Source organism: Periophthalmus magnuspinnatus, chromosome 23, assembly GCF_009829125.3.
Source record: "Periophthalmus magnuspinnatus isolate fPerMag1 chromosome 23, fPerMag1.2.pri, whole genome shotgun sequence".
Lineage (NCBI taxonomy): Eukaryota > Metazoa > Chordata > Actinopteri > Gobiiformes > Gobiidae > Periophthalmus > Periophthalmus magnuspinnatus.
This window is the reverse complement of record NC_047148.1, coordinates 7,319,580-7,344,514: the sequence shown is the minus strand read 5'-3', so window position 1 is coordinate 7,344,514 and position 24,935 is coordinate 7,319,580. Positions and strand designations below refer to the sequence as shown.

At 38.2% G+C, this 24,935-nt stretch overlaps 1 protein-coding gene across 2 annotated transcripts in view; it reads left to right on the top strand.

Moving 5' to 3' along the window:
- Positions 1–17,108: 17,108 nt before the first annotated feature.
- LOC117391465 (NXPE family member 3-like) overlaps positions 17,109–24,935 on the top strand; it is a 31,680-nt gene continuing 23,853 nt past the window's right edge. The window contains exons 1-2 of one of the 2 annotated variants that reach the window (XM_033989284.2): positions 17,109–17,268; positions 23,817–23,921. The gene's annotated coding sequence lies outside the window, so the exon portion shown is untranslated. The remainder of the gene's footprint in view (positions 17,269–23,816; positions 23,922–24,935) is intronic. The other variant, XM_055231714.1, reaches the window with a different exon arrangement.

The window sequence follows — 24,935 nt, the reverse complement described above, 5'->3', positions numbered from 1 at the left end:
AAATTAAAGCCGTGGGATGTTTACAAAACCCAGCACACACCGCCTCTGCCAGCATGTGGCTTTACTTCATTTTCAGTTTGCAATGCGCTGCTGTGGAGCACTTGTTGAATGCTGAGGAAGAAAGAATGGAGAATGGAGGAGTGAAGGATGAGTGAAGGAGAGGGCAGAGGAGAGGAGGCTGAACAGAGGAGGAGAGGGGGAGAATTGGAGGAGAGGAGAGCTCTCACCCGACTGAGGTGTCTGTGTATTTCTGCAAGTCTTCTACAGCACAAGTATGTTATATGCAAACTGTGAACACAACCACGCTTCACTGCAGTGTTTTGTATTAAACATTTAATAAAACACTGTTTTACAGAAGTGAAATACCTTGAATATGTTTTTAAAAAGATCTTACAATAACCAAAATTTTAATTACAATGTGTGAAATGACCATCTAAATAAGGTGCAAGGCTATAGCCTGTAATTTGGTAGTATGTACCCTTGAATATTGTGGGAGCCTAGCAAAGGACAGGAGTAATCTTGTTCAGAAACGGGAAGCAAGATTTATAACTTCTAACTATAGTCCAAAGAGCAATGTAACTGCTACGCCCCAAACTCTTGGTGGGAAAATGCTTGGGTCCAGTTGACTACTGAACTATCTAATAATTCATACAAGCATCTGACCTTAAAACCCAACACAAGTCTATAAAAACTCCTTTCATTGATGCGATAACCAACATCTCCCTAAAGTTTATTAATGAATTACTTTTTTGTAGGAAGAACCATAAACACAAATGTAAGGCAGTTTATTTATTTATTTATTTTTTACCCTATATAGTTTCACCTTTTTCTTACTTGGGACATGGTCAAATTAATCAAACAGACACAAAATGTGATACCAAAAAAATGATACACATCCATTTGGTTCATATCATTAAAAAGCACCAGCCAACTAAACCTTAAGACAAACCGTCTTACCATCACATATTGTCTGTATCTAGTCTAAAATAAATTTATCAAAAAAAAATGCAAGTTGACACAGTTTTTGTTTTCTGAGCAACAGCGGAGAGGAAAAACTTCCACATTTGGGCAGAAACCTCCAGCAGGCGCCGGCTCAGATAGGACAGACGTCTACCTCGACAGGTTTGGGTCAGGGGTGAAAGGTCAACTTAGTCAATTGTAGTTGGGTTCATGAGACGCTGTCAAAACAAATCTTGAGAGAAGTTATTTATTAAGGCTCTTAAGCCCGGTGTTCACTACACAATTTTGAGATGAAAGATTACTGATTGTGGAGAAAATCTTGCGGAGTAACTCAAATACATGGATCGTTGGTCTTGCAATTAGACATGTGAGAAGTGATCATGTAAATTATTATTAGACTGGCTTACTATTTTTAATTCCCTGTACGTTTTGAGGTGCTTCCTGATTCCTGTACATATCAGCTCTTACAGAAAGTGCTAAGAAGCTGTGTCATGTAGAGCTAAGGGACTTGAAGAAACAACCAAGTCTTTCTGTACCATATTTTCACAAAGATAAGAAAAACATGTATAAATCAAGGTGGGTCTTATAGCATGTCTAGGAAATTTGTCTTGCATCTACTGTGGAATAACAATCATTTGAATGTAAATACCGGGACACAGGAGTAATAGTAGAAAACCCCTAGAAAACTGGCCATATCCTCAAAAACTTGGCATGGTTTTGGTTAAATCTGCAGGGCAGGGGTCGGCAACCTGTAACACGCAAAGAGCCATTTGGACCCACTTTCCACGTAAAATAAAACACTGGGAGCCGCAAATACTTTTTGACATCTAAAATGAAGATAACACTGTGTATAATAATAATAATAATAATAATAATAATAATAATAATAATAATAATAATAATAATAATAATGTTTTAGGTTTTATTTTCACGGACAAGCCTTCTACACGTGGCAGATAAATATGGCAAAAAACAACTTAAGTGCATAAAAAATACAACTCACCAAACCGCTGCATCAGTGTGAGCTCTGCGCTGATTATGTGATTATGTCTACTCTGCTCCGCAGTTTCTTTCAAACAAAAAATCCAAAGGCGTATCGTTTAATCCCAGGTGCTTATTCTCCATGTGCCAAAGCAGTTTTGAAGGTTTCATTGCCTCATTTGCTTTTCTCCACATATTATGCAGAGCGGACTCTGTGCGTGAGAGTCACCTGTAGAGACAAACCCAGATTTTAAGTAGGTATTGTCTGTTAAATTTATCTTTCTTTTTCTTGGAGGTGTAGTCTCCTCTTCTGGCTCCTCAGTTGTCCTTTTCCCCTTTGTTAAAAGCTCTCCAAAGACTTTTGTTTTGGCTCATTTTCACTCGCTTGTGGCTCTAGTTTTGTGCGTCGTGTCTGATGTGTTATATGTGAAACGTCATCGCAGAGACAAGAGCGGATAATAAACTTGCTACTACATCAAATAGATTTCTGTGGCGATTTCCAGCAGGATTTTCATGATACATCTACGGACGAGCTTATTAGTGTGTCATTATGGACGGGCGAAAGTTGCTCCTGACCCCTGTGCGCACAGCGTCTGAAAATCAGGGCTTTTTACGCAGGACTGTGAGCTGTGTCTGTGTCTGTGTCTGTGTCTGTGTCTGTGTCTGTGAGACGTGAGCGGTGTTAGTTTTGAACATTGTTCCGCGAGTGTGACGCTTATTTTGAGCAATGAAAAATAAGAAAATATTATTTTATTTTAAGATCATAATAATCTTCCAATTTAAACTACAATAAAAAAGAGCTAACACAAATAAAATACACTTCAATTAAATACTTAAAATGTATTTTCCCAAGCCACGCAGAGCCGCAGTATAAGACCCCTGTTCCAAATGATCTGGTGATTATAAATGTGATGTTATGTCTTATGTAACTCTTAACTTGGATCACTACTTTGTACTTCGTGAGTGATATGATTTTGTAGTAAGTGTACCCTTGCTTAAGTACATTATTTGGCTACTCTATCCAATTCTGCATTTTATGACATAAAGAATTGATAAATGCAAGCCCACTTTAGTCAAGTGGAATATATCAAAATGCACCAGAAACCAAGAAAAAAATGTCCAGAATTTTTACATTTCTTTGGCAGACTTCCTTACATGTTTTACAGTATTATACGTGTGGCTATTGCTGTCGTGAGCCTCTAGAATTTGCAGTCTTAATAATTTAATAATTTGCTTTAAATTGATAATTGCCATAAATCACTTACACCCATGGATGGCCTAAATTCTGTATACTATGGATGTATTGTATTATAATAAGAAAATGGTATGGTCTGGCATTTTAATAACAATATTAAGTTTTTTGTTGACTTTTGTCAGCCAAAGCAGAGTGCATTGAGTACAAATATTTTCACTTGCATTTGCAGTATTATAACTTAAAGAGTCCAGCTTGGACTACAATAACATAGTGTATGGTAAAGTAGAGTTGAAAGTTTTTAAAGACATATACAATAAACTGTGTGCAAGGATCTCACTAACACTTGTATTGTAGAAACCAGTAGATGTGTAATATTTGGCAAAATGAATTGGAAAAAAAACAAAAACACAGAAAACATCCAATCATAATTAACTTTAGTTTATTAGATGAGAATCTGCTTGCCCTGATCTGATGCTTGCCCCTGTAAATTTTGAGCCATATTTGAACTGGAGGATGGTGTTACTGCTCTGTACATTTTAATAGTACACTGGGCAGTTGCAGGATGGTATTAGGCAGGTGCAATATGACAAGATGGTATTTTGATGTGGTAGTTTTCTTTTGCCCCTGTAGATGATGATGGCAGGCTGGGGCAGTAGAATCAGTTGAATTTGGAAGCATGCAGGTTTATTTGGACAGGCAGCCTGTTGTTGAAAACTGCAAAACACAGATAATAAAGAGTATTAGTTGACAAACACCCACCCCAGGCCTGGCTCCAGGGTGGGGCCCCAGTAACGCCAGTCCGGTCAACAAAACTGGCCTTGTTCTTAAACTCATCATGGAGGCTTCTGAACCGCTCTTGGTCTGACCCGTCTCCTGGGACCTGTTTGCCATGAGTGACTCTACCAGGGGCATGAAGCCCCCGACAACATAGCTCCCAGGATCATACGGGTGCACAAACCCCTCCACCACGTTAAGGTGGCGGTTCGAGGAGGGGAAAAAAAGAGAAAATAAAGAGTATTAGTTCACAAACTTAAGAGGTACAAATTCAAATTCAATGATGCAAACACATACCTGTAACCATTGAGAAGAGTTTGGAGAGTGGCAGATTCTACTGCCCCTGTAGATGGTGATGGCAGGCTGGGGCAGTAGAATCTGTTGAAATTGGACACATAAGATGTTACATGTGTCGTAGGAGACGGTGGAGAAGATGGAGATGGCTCGCCCCTGAAGATGTTGATTTGAAGCAGTAGCCATGAAATGACAACCGTTTTTTCAGGGGCAGTCTGGTGTTGAAAGCTACAAAACACAGACAATAAAGATTATTAAATGGCACACATTCAAAATCACAATCAAATCTAAAATGCTAAAATTACACAAGAGCACAGTTACCACCAATAATTAGACACATATTTTTAAGGAGAGTCTAGTTATGAATAAGAACTAAACCAGAGGCCAAACATGTACCTGCACACTGACAGTTGTAACCATGGAGAAGAGGTTTTGGATGGAGGCTGGATGGTGGAGAATAGATGTTTGCCCCTGAGGTTGGTGATGGTAGGCTGGGGCACTGACTGGGCAAAGTGATGTTAATTTCGGTGGAGAGCTGAGGAGGATCAAAATGGCTGCTTGCCCCTGTAGATGTTGCTGGTAGGCTGGGGCTGGAGCATTGTTTTGATGGAGGAGATCTTGGCTGATGTCGGAGCCATATTTATCTTTGAAGAAGATGGAGAAGGTGGAGATGGCTCGCCCCTGAAGATGTTGATGTAGAGCGGGGGCAGTAGCCACGAGGTGCAAGGCAGAAGAGATGGTTTGGTGGACAGTTTTTTTTTTTTTTTTTGAGGGGTAGCCTAGTGCTGAAACCTACAAAACACAGACAATAAAGATTATTAATTGGCACACAAATGGTATAAATTCAAAATGACACACACAGAAAAAACAATAAAATATAAAATGGTCGACACAAAGATATTAATGGTGCAAATGCAAAATGGCACAAAGTAACTCTAAAATCTACAAATAAAAGTTAAAACCACTTCAAAATGTAAAAGTTCAAAATCAGTCTCATGTTGAGACTGAGAGCCCATGTTTAGTGGGACTTGCGTCTCTTGGCTGAGTGAGGAGGGGCGGGAGCTTGTCTTTTAGGAGCCTGCACCAAAGAAGGAACATGGGGATTTGAGAAAACCACTTTCTTTGGATTGATAAAAGTTCTGCATTGGCTTGTATTTACCTGCCCTGTCAGAAGGTGGTGCTGTGGGTGACTGGGAGGAGCTCCAGCAGAGACAGCGGGCTGGGCCTGAAAAAGAAAAGGAGGAGATGTTTTAGGTGCCGGCTCCTTAGACACATCCACATCAATGAGAGGTGGATAGGGCCTTGTGCTATGGGACTCCCTGTACTGCAGGAGACCTCCACTGGTCTCTATCTCGCAGATGAGGGGCTGCTCCATCTCCCCCCACAGGCGTTGCTTAATCCTACGGCCCAGCTTCAGGCTGTAGGGACGGGGACGACCACTGGGATACCTGCAAACACCCAGAGCACAAGAACACCAACAATTAGACTCATGTTTTAGAGGAGAGACTACTCATAAATAAAGACTAAACTGAGTAAAGCAGGACTGAGCCAAGACTAAAAACAGACTAAACAAGGAAACAAGGACCAAATAAATCTGAACCGGGACTGAACCAACTGAAAATGGTTCAGTAGCAGTAACATAAAACCAAAGAAAAATGTTGCTCAGTTACCAAATAATATGACAATGAATTGGTAGGAGTTAGAAAATGTGACCAGAGTTGAATCTGGTTGGTGAAACGTACGTCAGCATGGAGTCCACAACAGAGTGGTAGATGGGCTGATACTCCTCCACAGTGTGGCCATGGATGAGCAGAGGACACTCAGGGTCAGCGGGGCAGGGAGACTCAGGAAGAGGGTGAGCTGAGACGGAGGACTCAAAGGTGGGGACCTGGACCTGTTCAGGAGGAGTGGCAGCAGAGGGGGGAGGAGGAAGGAGGGGGGGCATGATTTCAATGTACATTTTAGCACAATTATTGAAACCGAAGTAATGTATTTGGTTAAAGCATATTCTTGTTGTTGCATGGGAAAATAGCAGATTAAACTATATAGACTTGAATTTCCCTCTTACCGATTTCGCTTTGCGCTTCAAAGCGAGCCTCCTGGAGACACGCCTGGACTCCTTGGCTGGGGCAGAGGCGGAGACAGGGACCAAACCCAGGACTTTGGCCACCTCAGGAGCGGGAGTGTTGCTCAGGGCCTAAGGGACACAGAGGTGAGTTAGGTTTGATAAACTTTAGTGAGGTGCATTGTTTACCAAACTGTGGTACGAGTTTCACTGGTAGTTTGTAGCAGCCATTCTTAGAAAGTAATTTTATCTACTAAACATTGTAGCTCACGGTAGTTATAATGGGGTGATATGTGCTTTGTACTTTCTTACCTGTTCAGTCAAACCCCGAGACCTCCTCCTGCAGCAGGCACTGTAGGAGTGGTCAAACAAGTGACCAGACAACACAAACTGGAAAACACAGAATAAAAGTTCAAGTTACTTTATATAGAAATAATTGGACTGAAACTTACCACAGTATGTCTCTTATATTATTTGGCTTTCCAAATAACATTTGGTCTAAAGCAAAACTAGCGTAAACCTTGACTACATTGGGGGAAAATATGCCAAAATCTATATACACTCAATCTCCCTTAATGAAACATAATGTACTTAATTGTCAAAATAGTACGATAAGTTTGAGTTAAAATTAGGTTACAGTTGAATATTAATAGTAAAACGGCGCTGTAGGAGGCGCTGTTCAATCTTACCTGCTCCATGCTGAAAGCCTGTTAACTCAAGCACCAAGACAGTAAAAAAACACCTGCGGATCAGCTGATTTTCGATAAATCGTTGAATGAAAGGCCAAAGCTTTTTTCTCTCAGACTTTGGAATGTTGAGATTTTTAAAAATAAACACAACGCGTCCATAGCAACACAACGCGTCCATAGCAACACAACGCAACCACTTCACGTTCTAACAATTCCATAACTGATAAATGTAGAAATAGGCCTATTTACTTATCTACTTATTTAAGATTAAAGCAAAACTATTTATTTCATGAATATTACATTACTCCTGAATGTGCTGTGAATACTCATATAAGGATGCACCGATACCACTGCAAATTAATTTCGTAGGATTTTATTTTGTAGCCTTCTTTTTCATCTTAGAATACTTATCTTATCTACTGAAATCATCACTGTAGTTAGGTATAATGCCAATGATTTATTTAGATAAGCATCTGGCTTTAATATTTACCACTTCCTCTTAGCTAACATGCTAACTGCTAACACGCCACTCTTAGCATAACATTGACTGTTTTGTTACTTTTACAACGGCCACACTGTGATCAATATGGACATGTTATGTCTCTTTTAAAAGCTCTGGACATGCTCTATTCATCCTCTATATTTCTTTGTCAATTATAATACGTTTCAATGCAGCACAAGCAAATAAACGTCAGCGCCACTTAGCGACGTTAGCATGCTACTATTGTAAACACAAACACTGCGCCGATATCCTCTGTGAACTGTAAACACCTTTAGAGTCCTAAATATTTGTATATTTCATGTGACAGTCAAATATGCAGAACAGTTAATGTGTACCTTTTATGCGTCTGTACTCAGAGCTCACTGCTCTCTGGAGAGATGAGGTGTGAGCGTCAAACAAGAAGCAGCACAGCTACAGTGGTATCGGCTCTTGGTATCGGCGGCCCATTGACAGTACGAGTACTGACCAAACAAGAAGCAGCACAGCTACAGTGGTATCGGCTCTTGGTATCGGCGGCCCATTGACAGTAGGAGTACTGGCCCCCTATAATGGTATTGGTATCTGTGCATCCCTACTCATTAATATTGTAATAGCTCTGTGTTGGGATGTGTTATTGTTTTATCCCTGTTGCATCAGGAGGGGGCGCTGTGGGGGTTTTGGACAATGTGTTGTGTTTTGAGAAGAGGGACTGAAGGCGAGGTCCGAGTTCTGTTCTGTGTTCTGGAGAGTTAGCGTGAGCTGTGGCTGAACAGCAGTTCGGTTGAGTGCCACCACTTTATTAAATAAACCCGTTTGCAAGAAACAAGGCGTGTGCTTCTTACCTGTGACTACGGGGCATTACAATATGCGCATTTATGTGAAATCACAGCATCCAAAGCCTGACAAACAAAAATAATGTGATCCCAAAATCCACTTTCTTTAACCTTAAGTCCTTCCAAGATTTGGAAGGACTGTTTTCTATGTTTTCTGTCCCCAGTATACTTTTTGTTTGGTAGCTGGAGCTAGTTGGTGCTTAAAATGCAAAACGAACTGTGCTTCTCCAATGTCCAGAAACTTATCCAGCAACATAGGGACAATTTGAGAAAGCCCATCCTGCATTTGTTTGGTGTTAGCAGGTCCCGAGAATTAGCATTAATAGCTATTGTTCCAACTCGCTTACTTATTAGATGTTTTTTTGTTTTATTTTTGTGTTGTTTATTGGCAAAGATTCTGAAAAGTGTACTCATTTACCTGGATTTATCTTGATTATTTTTAGTAGCTTTGTCTTTTGTCCCTGTTTCTGCATTTTAACCCAAATTATACCCCATTTTACTATCTAGTCACTAATTTATTGTGTGTGTGATCATGTCTTTTGGGTGTTTTAAAGTGTCTTATTGTTGCTTTAACCTCTGCTTCATAGATCAACCTTTACTGAGTTGTTTTGTCTATAGCCCTTTTATGTGAACTTTGGCAAACACAGGGATAGGGGGCAAAACAAGGCACTATTGATTTATCTAATAAGAGTCATTGTTTCGAGCCCAGTCTGAATACACTGCTGCTTTTTTGTCCGTGGGCAAGACACTTCTCCCATATTGCTCTCCCCGATCACTGTAATGGTGTGGATCGAAAGCCAATCCGTTTTCATCATTGTCACATCCATAAAAAATATACGGTAATCTATTAAGTTTCGAAAGTTTTACTAGTTTATGTTTTCTTAAATCATGTTTTAAGTGTATTCATAACTTGGCCCCAGAACCACTCAGTACATTTATACAAAGACTAAACAGCACCAGAGTGACAAGAGGCACCATAAACAAGAACTGTACAATCCCACAACGCAGAACCTCTTTTGGACAGTCTGCCTTTTCATACCAGAGCTGCAAACTGTGGAACTCACTGCTCATTGAACTAAAGAACATTTCTGAGTTGAAAATGTTCACCTCTAGGGTTAAGAACTGGCTGAAAATGAGTCAAAACTGTACCCATTTGTAAATAAGTATTATGACAGTTGGTGAGTGAGAGAAAGTGTGAGTGTTGAATGTATATTTGGGCACTGATGTAACTATTTTAAGGGATAAGTGTTTTAATATACTTTGCATATTAGTAAATTGTAAAAAAGCCCAACCAGGGACGGGAGATGAAAATGAGCTCTTGCTATAAACTCTGTATGCATCACATCAGCTGCAATGTTCATTTTGTAACTATGTCTGATTGCATTGTCCCTGTCAAATAAATATATAAATAAAATAAATAAATAATGTGGCTGGTAGTGACTGGAAGGGCATGTCAGTAGTCCTGGTTCTGATCCTGGAGAGCGAAGGATTGAAACGTTTTTGTTTTCCTTTTATTGTTTCCGATATGGACGATCACACGTGGCCTCGTTTGGCTAATCCACCTGTCAATCACACCCATTTGAAAACAGGGAGATTCATCAGTGACCAGACTTGTATCTTCATAAAGTATTGAAGAAGTGTGTTTTTCTGGATCCCAGGCAAACAAAATGCACACAATCTGGTCAAAAGAGTGGATATATTTTCCTTATCTATTAGTTTAATGAAGAGTAATGAAAAAAAAACAACAACAAAGGCTAAAAATTAGTTATTGTTGTTATTATTATTATTATTAGTAGTAGTAGTAGTAGTAGTAGTAGTATTTTTATCAATATTATCATTATTATTATACTTTTGTGCTTTTATGCAGCCCTAGTTAAAATATGACTTAAACAACAAAACAACAAACAACACTCACATATACAGAGAACTCTTCGGGTGCACTTATGGTCTATCCAGTGGGGGATTGGGACTTGGCGATGTTTCCCAGAGTCACATGACTTATCTGGACAAACTGAGCCAGTTTGATGTGAAGTCCCTTGTGTCGAGCAAAGGGCCAGCGGTCTCCTGGGACCGGAGGCGAATTGAGCTGCATTACCACCAAGTGTTTGTGCACCAACAAGCTCCACCCCATCTAAAAAAAAAATAAATAAAATAGAAGGAGCATCTGCAGTAGAAAAGGACAGTAATTACATAATGTCATTCTTACTTATAAATCTCTATTAGTGACAAGATTATGATTATATTTGTGTAGTGTTTAAGAAAAATCAAGATTGAATCAGCTACTCATTTCGAACCATTGTATTTTGAAAGAACGTCAAACTGCTACAACAAACACATAGGCTATTTCATGTTTATAGAAGTATATTTGGTTCTCTACATCAGTGGTTCCCAACCTTTTTTGTCTTTCATCTTTCATCCTGTAAGGTTTGTCTCATACACCAAGAACCTCCTTACACAGCAATTTTTTTTTTTTCTATACTGTCAGTTACGGCATTTATATTTTTGTTGGCACATAAAATCCTCCAAAACAATCTTAGGGGTATAAAATGCAATTACCAGAATACATTTATTTTAATGAATTAAATGTGATTTTTTTTGCAACAGGCTGATTTCAACTATGCAATTTTGATTAATCATAAAGACCTAATTTGTTTTGAATGTGGTGTAAAATGGCCAAACAAATACTTATGTTGGGAAAGAGGCATCATATCTGCCTCTATGGACAGGATATGCTGACTTCCATTGTCCCTCTTCATCCCTGGCACATACAAGCATCCTGACCAGAAAACAAAACTGGTTAAAATTAAGTTTTGTAAGCCACAGTACACTTATTTAGAAATATCACTTACATAAAAGAAAGATAAAGCAGAAGGGAACGATTTTTAAACCGTCTCAGTACAAAATGGAGATGAATGTTCTGTAATCTTTGGTCTCGGTTGATGTGGGACAAATTTTGGCTCCTTCTCTTCCTTCTGTGTCTCTGTTTTACCAGGATTGCATTTGGTGGAGTGAAATTTCTGTTGGTTGAAGACTCTAGAACACATAGAGAGGTGAGATTAGTAAAAAAAAAAGTGCAACTACACCGTAACTGAAATCAGATTCACATGACAATAAAGAAATAAAAAAATTGGAGTCCCATCTGGTTTATAGTAACCTATCTCCTCTAAACTAAGATGTCTGCATAACTCTAGAGAGAAAGAAAACGGGGGGGGGGGGGGGGGGGGGGAACTTTTCATTTATTTCACACTGACCTCTAAATGATTTCTGACATGCAGCAGCTACACTATAAAATAAACCTCAAATCTGTCTAAAACTAGCATGCTTTTCTGTAGACATTTAACAATTGTTAGAGGTTAGATTAATGAGATTAATCGTTGAGATTTTAGTCATATCTTGTTGTGATTTTGAAACTGTTACTGTTCATTTCTGGAGTATTTTCTGCAGATGTGTTGTGTAAAAAGTTGGTTTTTTAGAGTGATTTCTTTCTGCTGTATAATAATGTGTGTATGTGTAGTGTATTCCAAACAGTCATTAACATTCACTGACATGAAATCAGACTAAACTTTTTCTGTTTTAGGTCAATTAGGATTACCAAAAGTATTTCTATTTGCCAAATGCCAGAATGTGAGAAGGATTTTTTTTATTACTTTATTCAGAGTCAGAAGTTTACATAAATTTCATTACTGTTTGGTACCATTGCCTTTAAATTGTATGACTTGGGTCAAACATTTTGGATATCCTTCCACAATCTCCTCACAATAGTTGGCAGGAATTTTGGCCCATTCCTCCTGACAGAACTAGTATAACTGAGCCAAGTTTGTAGGCCAGTTCAATTTTTGTTTTGTCAGACCACAGGACATGTCTCCAAAAAGGACTTTATCCCTGTGTGCTTTTGTTTCTATATATATATATATTTTTAATTTAATGTTTCTTTTGGAGTAATGGCTTCTTCCATGTCAGTGCACTACTTGTTTCACTGTGGATAATGACACACTCTTACCAGCTTCAGCCAGTATCTTCACAAGGTCTTTTACTTTTGTTCTTGGATTGATCTGCACATTTAGAACCAAAGCACGTTCATCTCTGGGACACAGAACCCATCTCCTACCTGAGTGGTATGATGGACATTCTCATGGTGTTTTTACTTGTATGTAATTGTTTGAGCAGATGAACGTGGCACCTTCAGGCATCTGGACATTGCACCCAAGGATGAACCAGACTTGTGCAAGTCCACAATTCTCTTCCTGATTCTCTGGCTGATTTCTTTTGACTTTCCCATGATGGTCCACAATGAAGAAATGTGTTTCAGGTGTAACTTGAAATACATTGACAGGTGTGTCTCTAAATCAAATGTCAAGACATGACAGCATCATTTGGGTTTTCTTAAATTTGTTAAAGGCATAGTAATCTTGCTGTATGTAAACTTCTGACTTTGAAGAAAGCAATGAAAAAATGTCAAAAAATCCTTCTCTCATTATTCTGTCATTTAGCAAAAAAAAAAAAAAAAATGTAATCATAACTGACACAGGTCTGGTGTCTGGTTTCATGTCAGATAATGAGGAAAAAGCCTATCAGTCTTTTTATATGGTGTATGTTTGTGGGCGTGTATTATATGTTATGAAAAAATTAACATTTAAATTAAAAAAGGACAAAAAAAACAAAAAAACAACAACAATGACACAAATAATGTTATATATATTTTATTTAGACTGTGATATAGTTAAAGTAGATTTTGTTTTTATTTAATTTTAGGATTGAAAAAAAAATTGCTAAATATCTGTGTGCTACAACTGATAAAATAAAATACAAGAATAAACTAGAACTAAATGTCTAAATTGCAAATATAAAATTCAAATTTAGTTTTTACATGGTTGACAAAGTCTTGTTTTCGGTCTGTTCTGAAAGCTCAAAATATTTATCAGATACTGACATGGACCCTAACACCGCACACCGATGACTTGAAAGCGTCTAATTGTGATTTTCTTGTGTTTCATGGTTCATTTTCAGCCACTACAGTTTGATCAGACTGGAGATAAAGGAGGTCTAAGTCTTTAGCTCACGCCGCCTTGAGTCAGTTCAGATCTCATTATATAATCCACATTTAATAGTGAGCTTCTTTCATTCACACGTTTGGAGCCAGCCCAGGCCTGAGGAGAAAGTAACTGTCAGCTCATACAGAGGGGGGTGCCCAGTACAGTATGTTCTTTATCATGATTGATGTCCTTATGACATAATCCTTTATTATTAGATCAACAACATGGTTTATCATTCAGCTATGGGCTCAAATAGGTTACAGTTAGGCAAGTATGGTTAAGGTATTGTTAATGTGAACTTGTGCATCGTCATGTCTGTCAATTGCATTTAAATTCCTAAAACTGTCAGGCCCACCTTGAAAAACAGATTTTGATCTCAACTTTGTCCGTAAGTTGTTAAAGGGCCTATACTGCACTATTTTCAGATCAATGTTATAATGCCCTGGAATTGCTTACCTCTATTGAACTAAAGGTAAAATGTATCTGTTAACTTAAAACTGCCACTACTGACATCACAAAGTGGAACAGAGCATTTTGAGCATTGGAGATGTGTTTGTAGACAGACTAATAATAAAAGTGATAATAATAATGACACAAAAACACAACTCTGGGTATGTTTTTGAAGAGGTAACAACATTCTAACATGGCTTAAATCTTATAGGATTTTTAATGGATAATTCTCCAAAGAAGCATGGAGACACAACATATTTGTCTTTGCGTGTGTGTTTCTTGCAGATTTCAAATGTTTAAATAAATCAGCTTTTATACAAAATTTTAATTCCTTGCTATTTGCTTCTTGGTGGATTTTGACCTCCTCTTCTCTTATCATAAATGTTGTATTATACTTTATTGCTGCACACTCACTAACCTGAAGACAGCATCTTCAGTGAATTCTTAATCAGACCATAAAATCACCAGGATGTGTCATCACTACACAAACTCAGACAGTGGTGTGTTTGTGGACAGTAGGACACTGTTACCTCTCAGCATTATGTCTCCTCAATTAGCAGCCGCGTGAGGAGCATCCCGGGTTAACCCCACATGTCAAAACAGTGCTTTTATAAACTTTTACTTTGATAAAGGATTTTCTGTGATGTTATGTAATCATTTGGGAGGAATTTGTGCAGTGTTCAAAGACTACACCACATCTGTTTGTTACCAACAGAAGAGAAGTCTTGTTAAAGTCAACGATGCTTAGAGGCAGAACATTGTGAATTAACTCATAGATATATAATTGTTTCCAATGCCAGGATTACACCACATGAGACTATTGGCAGGGTCCTCAAAGTCTGGGGAAAATTCACTTGACAATAATGGACAAAGTATTACATAATAGAACAGTGAGGAGACGCAGCTCATGTACTGGCATTGGGCTAGAGGGGACCAGAGCATCATTTACATTAAAGGGGATGTATTATGAATACGTTTTTAAGTATGTTTTAACAATATTTTCTTATCATTAGGTCACTCAAAGTTGTATTTCGATTGATTCATGTATATTTGAGTATTTGAGTAACCCAGCAATGATTGCATTTGAGGCTTAAGGGCTCCGAAAATGTCTTTATTTAACCTATCAGTTCTGCAGTTTTGAGCAGGAGGTCAATGGACATGCTTTTATCACTAAGCCCCTTTTTGATCAAAATTGCAGTTTACAATGAGCAAAATGTAATATAATGATAATGGTGCTTGATGTGTACTGTCAAGCAATAACCAATGAATAATCATTGTTTGCTTGCATTTATGCTTACAACTATTATTCGAGCCAGTATGTAAGTGTATGTGGAATTCCTTACGCACACACTTCTTTGTAATTCTGAAAAAATGAACAAAAGGTGTTTTTTTTTTAAAGAATGAATATCTTTGCCTCTCATCAAAGTATCTTCTTGAGTTTTAACAGGGTTCTGTAATTCACTGCCTTAAATATTTGTCTAAAGGGAGGAGCTAACACTGAAACTAACACACCAGTTGTAGTGAAGTTGAATTGTCATCTTGCAAAATCATTCATGATCTTAATGAGTGCTCAAACTCTGGCATATTCTGTTTAGCCGAATTGTTTTCTTTGTTTTGTTTTAGGTCCAGAGTTGTAAATGGGTGACAGGTTGTACCGTAGACCGATATAACTGTTTAGAGATGGATTGCCTTTCCTTACATGTTACTGCTGGTAACGAGCCTCAGATAGTATCTTCGATCCATTGGTGTTTATTTGTTCTGATCCTCCATGTTGAGAATGGCAGACAGGGTCAAACTGCAGGTCATATGATGTTTGCGTGGTTGTCGTGATGATGGGTTAATCCAAACCGGAAGTACAGATGAGCTGATCACGCACAGATTACAGATTTCAGAGGTTTCATGTCAGACTTATGTAACAGTGGCTCTTATCACTGGGCGACATATTTTCTTGATATTATGTTGTCAACTTCTAATGGATATTTGATACATGTCTATTGAGTTTGGTGATTAAATTATTAGTAATAAATGGGTCATCAAAGTCATGCCTCGCACTCACACCACATTTATATGGGCCAGGTGAATGAAGTGTCTTGCCTAAGGACACAACAGTACTGAGGTGAGTTTGAACCACAGACCCTTGAGTAGATGAATAAGTATGTAATCATCTGAACAACTATATATCTTCTAGAGTCTAAACTCTATAGGTAGCAATATAGACCCAAAAATAAAATTGTTGACCCTTTATAAATGCATTGTCTTCCCCTTATTGTTAAATGTCTAAATATGTGATGTTAAAGAGGACATATTGTGCAAAACTGACTTTGTTCCTTCGCCAAAAACACTAGATTCAATTTGCTTATTATCAACATTCTATTTTTACCTCTTTCATCAGTTCTTTAGTTGTAATTCCCACCCACTAAGGACAGAGGGCCATAAAGCAGAGAGGCAGGTTATTTCCTGTTGGTTCTCTCCTCTTTGTGACTGACAGATTAGAAATCAAGTAAACCAGAGGACAAGGTAACAGACCGAGGATGGGACCCTAATGCTCAGCATTGTGTAGCCTGCCTCACATTCAAGTGGAAAGGAAGTTACAGCTTTGCCTCATCCCAGGGTAAAAAGTCTGGTACACACAGACTTAATCTGGCCAGTGGGACGTGTCAACTCTTAATGCCCTGCTTCGTCATCCGGGATGCCCCTCCATCACTGTCCCGAGTGAATACATCTGCTTGGGCTTATGTAGCGGTGGGACGGGGCCAAGAGGAGAGACAGGGATGGTGCAGATTATCCGATCTTTTTATCGGCTAAAAACAGACACATCCAGAGAGTGGTTTGCACACCATAATACACTTAACTACTGTGTGTGTCCCATGGAGGGCTCCTGGACAGGTCATCATGAAGAGATACAACTACTACTAGTCTTCAGTCTTTTATTGTTTAAATCTAGGTGTAAAACAGCTCTGTTTAGTTGTGCATATGACTGAAAGGTTTTTATTCTGCACTCTTCTGTTTTAATGGTGATTTTATGATGATTATTTGTGATTATTTATGCTTTGATTTGTGTGATTTTAATGTCTTTCTTATTGTGTAAAGCATTTGAATTACCTTGTGTACAAATTGTGCTATACAAATAAACTTGCCTTATAATACAGGACTGCCCTACGCAGCTTTAAAACTCAACTCAAATTGTGGCTGAATTGAGTCATCTGTTCTGGTCATAATTCTTATCTACGTTTCCATGGTAGCTATAATCCATCATATTGGTTCATTACAGAATATCATATTGTCATAAAGGTATATTGTCCCTATTAAATAAATAAACAATAAAATACACTGGCCACCCCTTGCATGGATGACAACGGATCTAAGAAGAGGATGATCGACGAGGATCGAAGTCTGTGCACAGACTGGATCTGAGACCCAGATAAGTCCACGTTTCCAGTGGCCGATCGTCCTGGATCATCCTCCGATTGGATCGAACGTCATCCGGACCTGATAAAGAACTTACACAAGAAGGTCAGATAATATGAATACTATTTGGACTTTAGCAAAGTACTTAAGTACTAAAGTTTAGTATTCAAATTAGTATTAGTATTATTATTTAGTATTCAAATAGTTTACTTTGAAAAGTGGCTTTTCAAAGTAGTTTTATCAAACAACCTTGGAATAGAAATATATCCAAGTAGGACTTTGGCCAAACACAACGACTTTATGACTCGAATGAAAGAAGAATGAAAGTGTGAATGGAAAAGATTTCTCTATCAACAAGCCTGGAGAGCGGAAACCTACCGGTGTAAACGTAACCTCTCCAACGTTTATTAAAGTGGGTTGAGATTTATTTTCATTAAGGATTTAGGTCACGTTGTATTTGATGAGAATCTAAAACACACTGTCAATGTCAATGACCGCACAAAAATTGTTTTTGTGTAAAAGCTTGTCATCGAGGCTGATTGTGTGACACGTAGTATTTTCTCTGAAAATCAGACACATAACGACTAAGACCTTACCATAATAATGGCAAGTTAAGAAAAACCTGTAAAACTAAAAATAAAACCAGTAGAAACGGATGAACAATTCATGAAACAATGTTTTTTCCTGACTCATGTGTAAACCTAAAGAAATGGAAAAGTAAATACAATTTCAGTGGAAAATGACTTGAAATTGAAGTTCAAAGGTTACTGACAAATTTGGCATTACACAACCAACAGAAAGATCAAACACGTCTAAACCCAGGAAAGCAAACATTGCAAGCAAGAATATGGATGGAGGAAGTGAAAATACACTCAAAAACTCAAGTTTGTGCAGTTGTTTGCAAAGACGATGACGATTTTTTGACATGATGTAATAAACTGAAACAAAAGGCAGGTTTGTTACATAACTCTGTTTTGCGGTTGTTGTGGTTTGAATCGGCTGATATTAAAGTGTTCTTTATCACTGACCTTTTAAACAGGGAATGTGTTCTTTGCAGAGAAAAGTGTTGCAGCTCAATTATATCTTTGTTGAATGGGGGAATTCCACTGTACTCACTGATCTGAGTTGATGCCGTTGCGAGCAATTTGAGAAATCCTACAGAATGAGATGAAATTGTTCTGACAGGCAGCATATGTGAAAGGTTTTGTGATATAGTCATTCAGTCATTATAATTTAAACAAGTTAATATTTTTGAATACCTAAGTTATAATGTGGAATTAATAGAAGCAAATATTTATTAATCATTTTCTGCTCCCTTTTTGAATACAGAGTGTGCTACAGCAGTCACATGGTTATTTGGCTTTTTTTTTTTTTTATTCTTGTAGCCTTTCTCTTTGTAACTGACAGCATTTGACTGGAGTGGGAAATATGGGTGAGATTTAGGCATAGGATGATACTGACATTTGGTAAATGTTTAGAAAACAGGGAGTTCTTTGTTAAAATTGGAAAATGTATCTCAGATAAAATGTCCCTGACCTGTGGGGTGCCCCAGGGGTCAATCCTGGGACCCCTGTTGTTCAATCTCTACATGCTGCCATTAGGCCAGTTAATACACAGAAATAATGTGTCCTACCACAACTATGCAGATGAATATGAACCTGTGGCTTCACTCTGCCACTGCATCCAACAGATCAGTGTGTGGATGCAAAACAACTTTCTTCTGCTAAACTCAGACCAGACTGAAGTCATCATCTTTGGCCACAGAAACATGGGGAAAGTGTCAGCAGTCACCTCCAGTCTCTCTCTCTAAAACCTTAAAATCAGGCTAGAAATCTGGGGGTAATAATGGACTCAGACTTGAAATTTAACAGCCACATCAAATCAATAACATCTGCAGCTTTTTACCATCTAAAAAACATTGCAAAAATCCATCTCTGGCATGTTAGTGCCATATGAACCATCTCAGACTCTGAGGACTTTTGGGACTGGCCTCCTGCTGGTGCCCAGAGTCAGGACTAAACATGGGGAATCAGCGTTTAAGTTTTATGCTGCAGTCTTCCTGAAGATGTGAGACAGGCCTCTACTTTGACAATATTTAAATCCAGGCTCAAAACGGTTCTGTTTAGTTTATGACTGAAAGGTTTTTATTCTGCACTCTTCTGTTTTAATATTAATTTTATGATCATTATTTGTGATTATTTATGTTTTGATTTGCGTGATTTTAAAGTCTTTTTTATTCTGTAAAGCACTTTGAATTACTTTGTGTACGAATTGTGCTATACAAACAAACTTGCCTTGCCTAGTCTGTGTTGGCGATTATCACAATTATGAAAAATGTCCCACAAATAATTATTATGTACCCTTTTTATCACAATAAACGTGATAAATTGTTTAGTGCCCCATCCCTAGTGAGATTAAAACCAACTGTACAAAAGGTTGCAATATCCTGGATGAAAATGGCAACTCTTCTTAGCAGTTGATTACCTGCCCAAATTTACCTCATATTTTTATTTATCAATTTATTTGTAATTGGTGACACAGAAAACATCCCATAAGTTTATATAAACACAAAATGATTACAACAATTTGTCATGGTCTTGAACTCACAGAGTTTGATATTTTCCCATAATTCGTTGCTTCACCAGCCTAAACACTTCTGACAGTTTGCTTCACTGCTCTTCCTGATGTGAACCAGTCAACCTTTGACCTCTGCATCCAAAACAAACATGAACTAATCTGAAGGAAGCAGGATTTTATGCAATACAGTTTATTTGAAGACCTTTGGTGCTATTTTGATTATTATTTACGGTGTAAGTATAAATAAGTTCCAGGGAGCTCAAACAAGGATCTGTTCAAATGACCAGAGATGAACTAATCAAATATGATGGAATCACTTAAACATGTGTGAAACTCAATGGGAAATAACAAACAATACCTTTATAAACGTATTATTATTATAATAGGTACTGTTCCTGGTTCAAAATGATTTCTTACTTAACTTATGCATTCCGAGCATCCTACTAATTCACTGCGACCTTTCAGAGGTCAGAGCGGAGTATGCCATCACGATAATGCTAACAAGAAGCACTAACTAGTATCTTAACCATGCACTTCCTGATTCTCGCTTTATATTTAGATGGATTTAGCACACACCAGCCTTATTGTGACCTCAAAAGCTGCTTATATCAAATATCTGTACTGGGACAAGACAAATTATGCTCAAATGAAAAAAAATAAATGAATAAAAAATCTGGTGGGCCTGGCCCCTCAAGGCAAAACCCACTGATGGGATTAGATAAACATGTGGTGTTTTAAAACACATGTCCCAGATAACCTGGCCTGCTTCTACAGTTGAAACTAGAAGTTTGCATACACTATATAAAAAGACACGTGCACTTTTTGTCCCTTACTGTCTGACATAAAATTAGACTAAATTTTTACTGTTTTAGGTCGGTTCGGATTACCAAAATTATTTCCATTTGCTAAATGCCAGAATAATGAGAGAATTATTTTTTTAGACAATTTTTCATTACTTTCTTCAAAGTCAGAAGTTTGCACACAGTAAGATTACTATGCTTTTAAACAATTTGGTAAAACCCAGATGATGTCATGTCTTTAAAGCTTCTGATAGGTTTATTCACAACTTCTGAGTTACTTAGAGACACACATGTGGATGTATTTGAAGGCACACCTGAAACACACTTCTTTTGTTACAACTGTTATAGCTCTTCTTTGTGTAACATCATAGGAAAGTCAAAAGAAATTACTCTAGATATCAGGAAGAGAACTGTGTACTTTCTGGTTCATCCTCGGGTGCAATTTCCAGATGCCTGAATGTGCCACGTTCATCTGTTAAAAACAATTATATGCAAGTAAAAGCACCATGGGAATGTCCAGCCATCATACCACTGAGGAAGGAGACGGGTTCTGTGTCCCAGAGATGAACATGCTTTGATTCTAAATGTGCATATCAACACAAGAACAAATTTAAAAGACTTTGGATAATGACTCACTCTTACCAGCTTCAGCCAGTATCTTCACAAAGTAAAACAAGTACTGTACTGATATGGCCTGAAAGGCCACTCTGCCAGAAAGAAGCCATTACTCCAAAAGTAAAACATAAAAAAAGACAGATTACAGTTTGCAAATGCACACAGGGACAAACACCTACATTTTTGGAGACATGTCCTGTGGTCTGACAAAACTAAAATTGAACTGTTTGGCCATAATGAGCATGGTTACGTTTGGAAGAAAAAGGGGGAAACTTGTAAGCCTGAGAACACCATCCCAACTGTGAAATATGAGGGTGGCAGCATAGATGACATCATGAGGAAAGAACATTATGTGGAAATACTGAAGCAACATCTCAAGACATCATCCAGGAAGTTAAAGCTTGGACACAAATGACCCAAAGTGTATTGCCAATCTGGTTTGAGTTTTGCATCTTAATTTATGATCTTTGATCTTTGATGGAATTATTGAATGTTCAGAGCTATTTGACTCTGCAGGTAAACTGCTGAAGGCCAGATCGCATTTGGGGCCATGTATGGACAGTGGAACTAGGCTTTGTCTAATACAGAATAAGGATTAGCACAGGGATCAAATATCACTCTAAATATGTGACTGGAGCTTTAGAACAACTAAAACACACAATTCCAACAGAGTCAGAGCTTCCTACAGAGACCTGTACTTCCATAAGACAACATGTCCCCTGACAGACAGAGCCCAGGTCTGTGCTGTTCAGTACAGTGAAGAACGCTGACATCTGTGCAACCAGTGACTACTGAACGGGCTCAAGGGGGTCCATTTTGTTCATCTAATAAGAAATAAATATATAATTATGCATGTACAATTTGAAAATGAATATTTCTACAATCGACTCTTCAGGTTGAAAACAAAAGCCCCAAGTTACAATAATGGACTGTGATTCTTGAAACTATAAAGGAAGAGATTGCAGACAGGTAGAGAGTTGAAAGAAGTTTATCTCATGAGATGAATGAAGGTACAAACAGCAGGCACATACGTTTCAAGGGAGTTTTTCCAGTACTTATAGCCCGAAAAAGGCACTATCTATAGAAGGCTGGTCCTATAAGGACTTGACTTATTTTACATACTGTCCATATAAGGTCATAAATTGATATCCCGTTAGCTGTTTACAGGGAGGCAGAATACGTCACCAAAAGATGTTTGCAGTCACTGAAAAGATGTATAACAAGGCTTCTTTTCAACCTGAAGATGAAGAGCTGTGCCATGTAACCAAAGTAGCAGGTTCCAGTGTAGATATCTTAAAATAAGTATGTGTCGCATTCTTACTGAGAAACAAGTTTAACTCAATGTTTGTAACACACAGTAGTCAACACAAGGTTTAAGAGTTCAACAAATAAAACAAAAAACATGATTCTCATTCACTAAATTCAAGTCAAATGCAAAACTGATTTGAAAAATGTTTAACTGTTCAGAGCCATTTGACTGTGCAGGTAAACAGCAGAAGACCAGCTCGTGTTTGGGGCCATGTAGGGACAGTAGAATTAGGCATTGTCTCATAAAGGATCAGGACTAACAAAGATATGATATCTCACTCTAAATATGACTGTGTATGTGACTGGAACTTTAGAACAACTAAAAACACACAATGCAATCCCATGGACAGAGAGCTTCCTCTGGTTGTCAGGTCCATTTGAAAAACAAAGCTCCAAACAATTTCTCTCAAAGTGACACTAACAACAGACATCAGCACCTGTATTATACACTTTTTCTTTTACAGGTTTTTATTCTGTATGATTTGATCAACATTTGTTTACTTTCCATGTTATTTGTGCAGATCTTGAGTGTTTCTGACCATAGTTACACATTCTGAGCCTGTATTTCGATCAAGTGTCAGTCTCACATGCACCAAACAAAAAACAAAAAAAAAGAAGTTAAAGTTGTTCTCTGTTAACCCCCCCCCCCCCCAAAAAAAAAATAAAAAAAAAATAAAAAAAAATCAAAGAAACATTTTTATGATTTTTTTTTTTTTTTTTTTTTTTTTTTTTTTTACAAATTGTCATCCAATTTTTACAAATTGTCAAAATGTCACAGGACATGTCACAGGACATTTTGAGGGTAAAAAAATATGCAGTTTTTACTAAAACAAGGCCTATTAGCCAAAAAATAAAATAAAATAAATTTGGTACCAGTCTATTAGTCTGTGTGTTAAAATTTTCATTATTGTTGTTCAAAATGAACAACTGACCAAATTTTCAAAGTTCTACTGTGACAAAGTTGCTTTTGAAGTCATAAATGACCCCAGGACAACACAAGGGTTAATGTACCCCCCTCACATATAAACGTGATTAGGCTGCACTATAAAAACACAAATTACAGCAGGGTTTGAGTACATCTGTTTTATAGAAGATACCTCCCTAAAAATATATATAATAAATATCTTGTTTCTTTGCATTTTCAGAAAGCTCAGATCACAATACAGCAATATATAACGCTCATAAATCTAGAAGGCTTAAAAAAAATAAAGGTTTTGAAAACATGTTTTGTCCCAACTCCTAAGAATCACTAAATCAAAGTGCCCTTGCATTTTTGTCCTCCTGACCTTCACAATTTCAATAGTCAAACAAGTTTGGGTTAAAGTTTAATTCTCAAACCATTTGTTTACTCAGCTGAATCCCTGCACATAAACAGGCCCCCTGACTGAGAGGTGGGATTTGGCTTCAAACAGAGCACAGAACCACTGCTGTAATGTGCACGACAGGACGTTTGACAAGGTAAGAGATTTAATGTGATGTTGATTTTTTTTTACCGAGGTGATCAGTAACTTAAGTTAGGGTGAATTCAGGTAAAGTGGGACAATTAAGCATTGGAGTATTTTTACCTGTATGGCATCACGAGTGGGAGATAATGTAAATAATAATAAACTGTTTAATCGGTTGCGCAGTGGAGTACGTGTGTTGGCCGCTAGCTCCCGCAGTACTTTTTCAGTTTTACCTACAAAACCCTATTTGACTAACTGCTGCGGCTGTTAGCGCGGGCTCACCTGTCGGTGCTAGCGTTAGCTTAACGGACTTACTAGAGCAACACTGGACACACACTGGACACACACTGGACACACACGGGACAAACACACCCGCTGACTCCAAAGCCTCATTCAGTGTGATCAACCACAAGTTCGACAAGATTCAAGCTCATGTAACGGGCCAGGGAAAACGTATAGGTGATCTTGAGGAAAATGCTGAGGATGTGAATCAGCGCTTAGTGAACCTTGGATATATCTTTGAATCACTACAGAAGGAAAATAAGTCACTGAAATCTAAACTTTCTGATCTGGAGGGGAGAAGCAGGAGGCAAAACATACACGTTCTGGGCCTACCGGAGTCATTGGAGGGTCCACGGCCGGCTGTTTTCTTCTCCCAACTTCTTGTGGAAGTTTTTGGCGCCGCGGTACCGGCTTCTCCCCCGGAGTTGGAAAGAGCACACCGCGGCTGCAGACCTGATCCCAGCGGGCTTATCATTCGCTTTCACCTTTTCACCGCTTTCAGACGAAGGACTTGGTGATGAGGGAGGCGCGGCGACGTGGGACACTGGAATACCGCGGTCACAAAGTACGAGTCTATGAGGATTATAATGCTGATGTCGTGAAACAGCAGGCCGAGTATAAGGACGTCATGGCCGAACATAATTTTTTTTAAAAAGGATTTCGCCCATCTTTCATGTTTCCTGCGAGGCTCCGGATGCGAAGGACGATGGTTGGCGTCTGTTCCGGAGGCAACTCACTTCCTTCG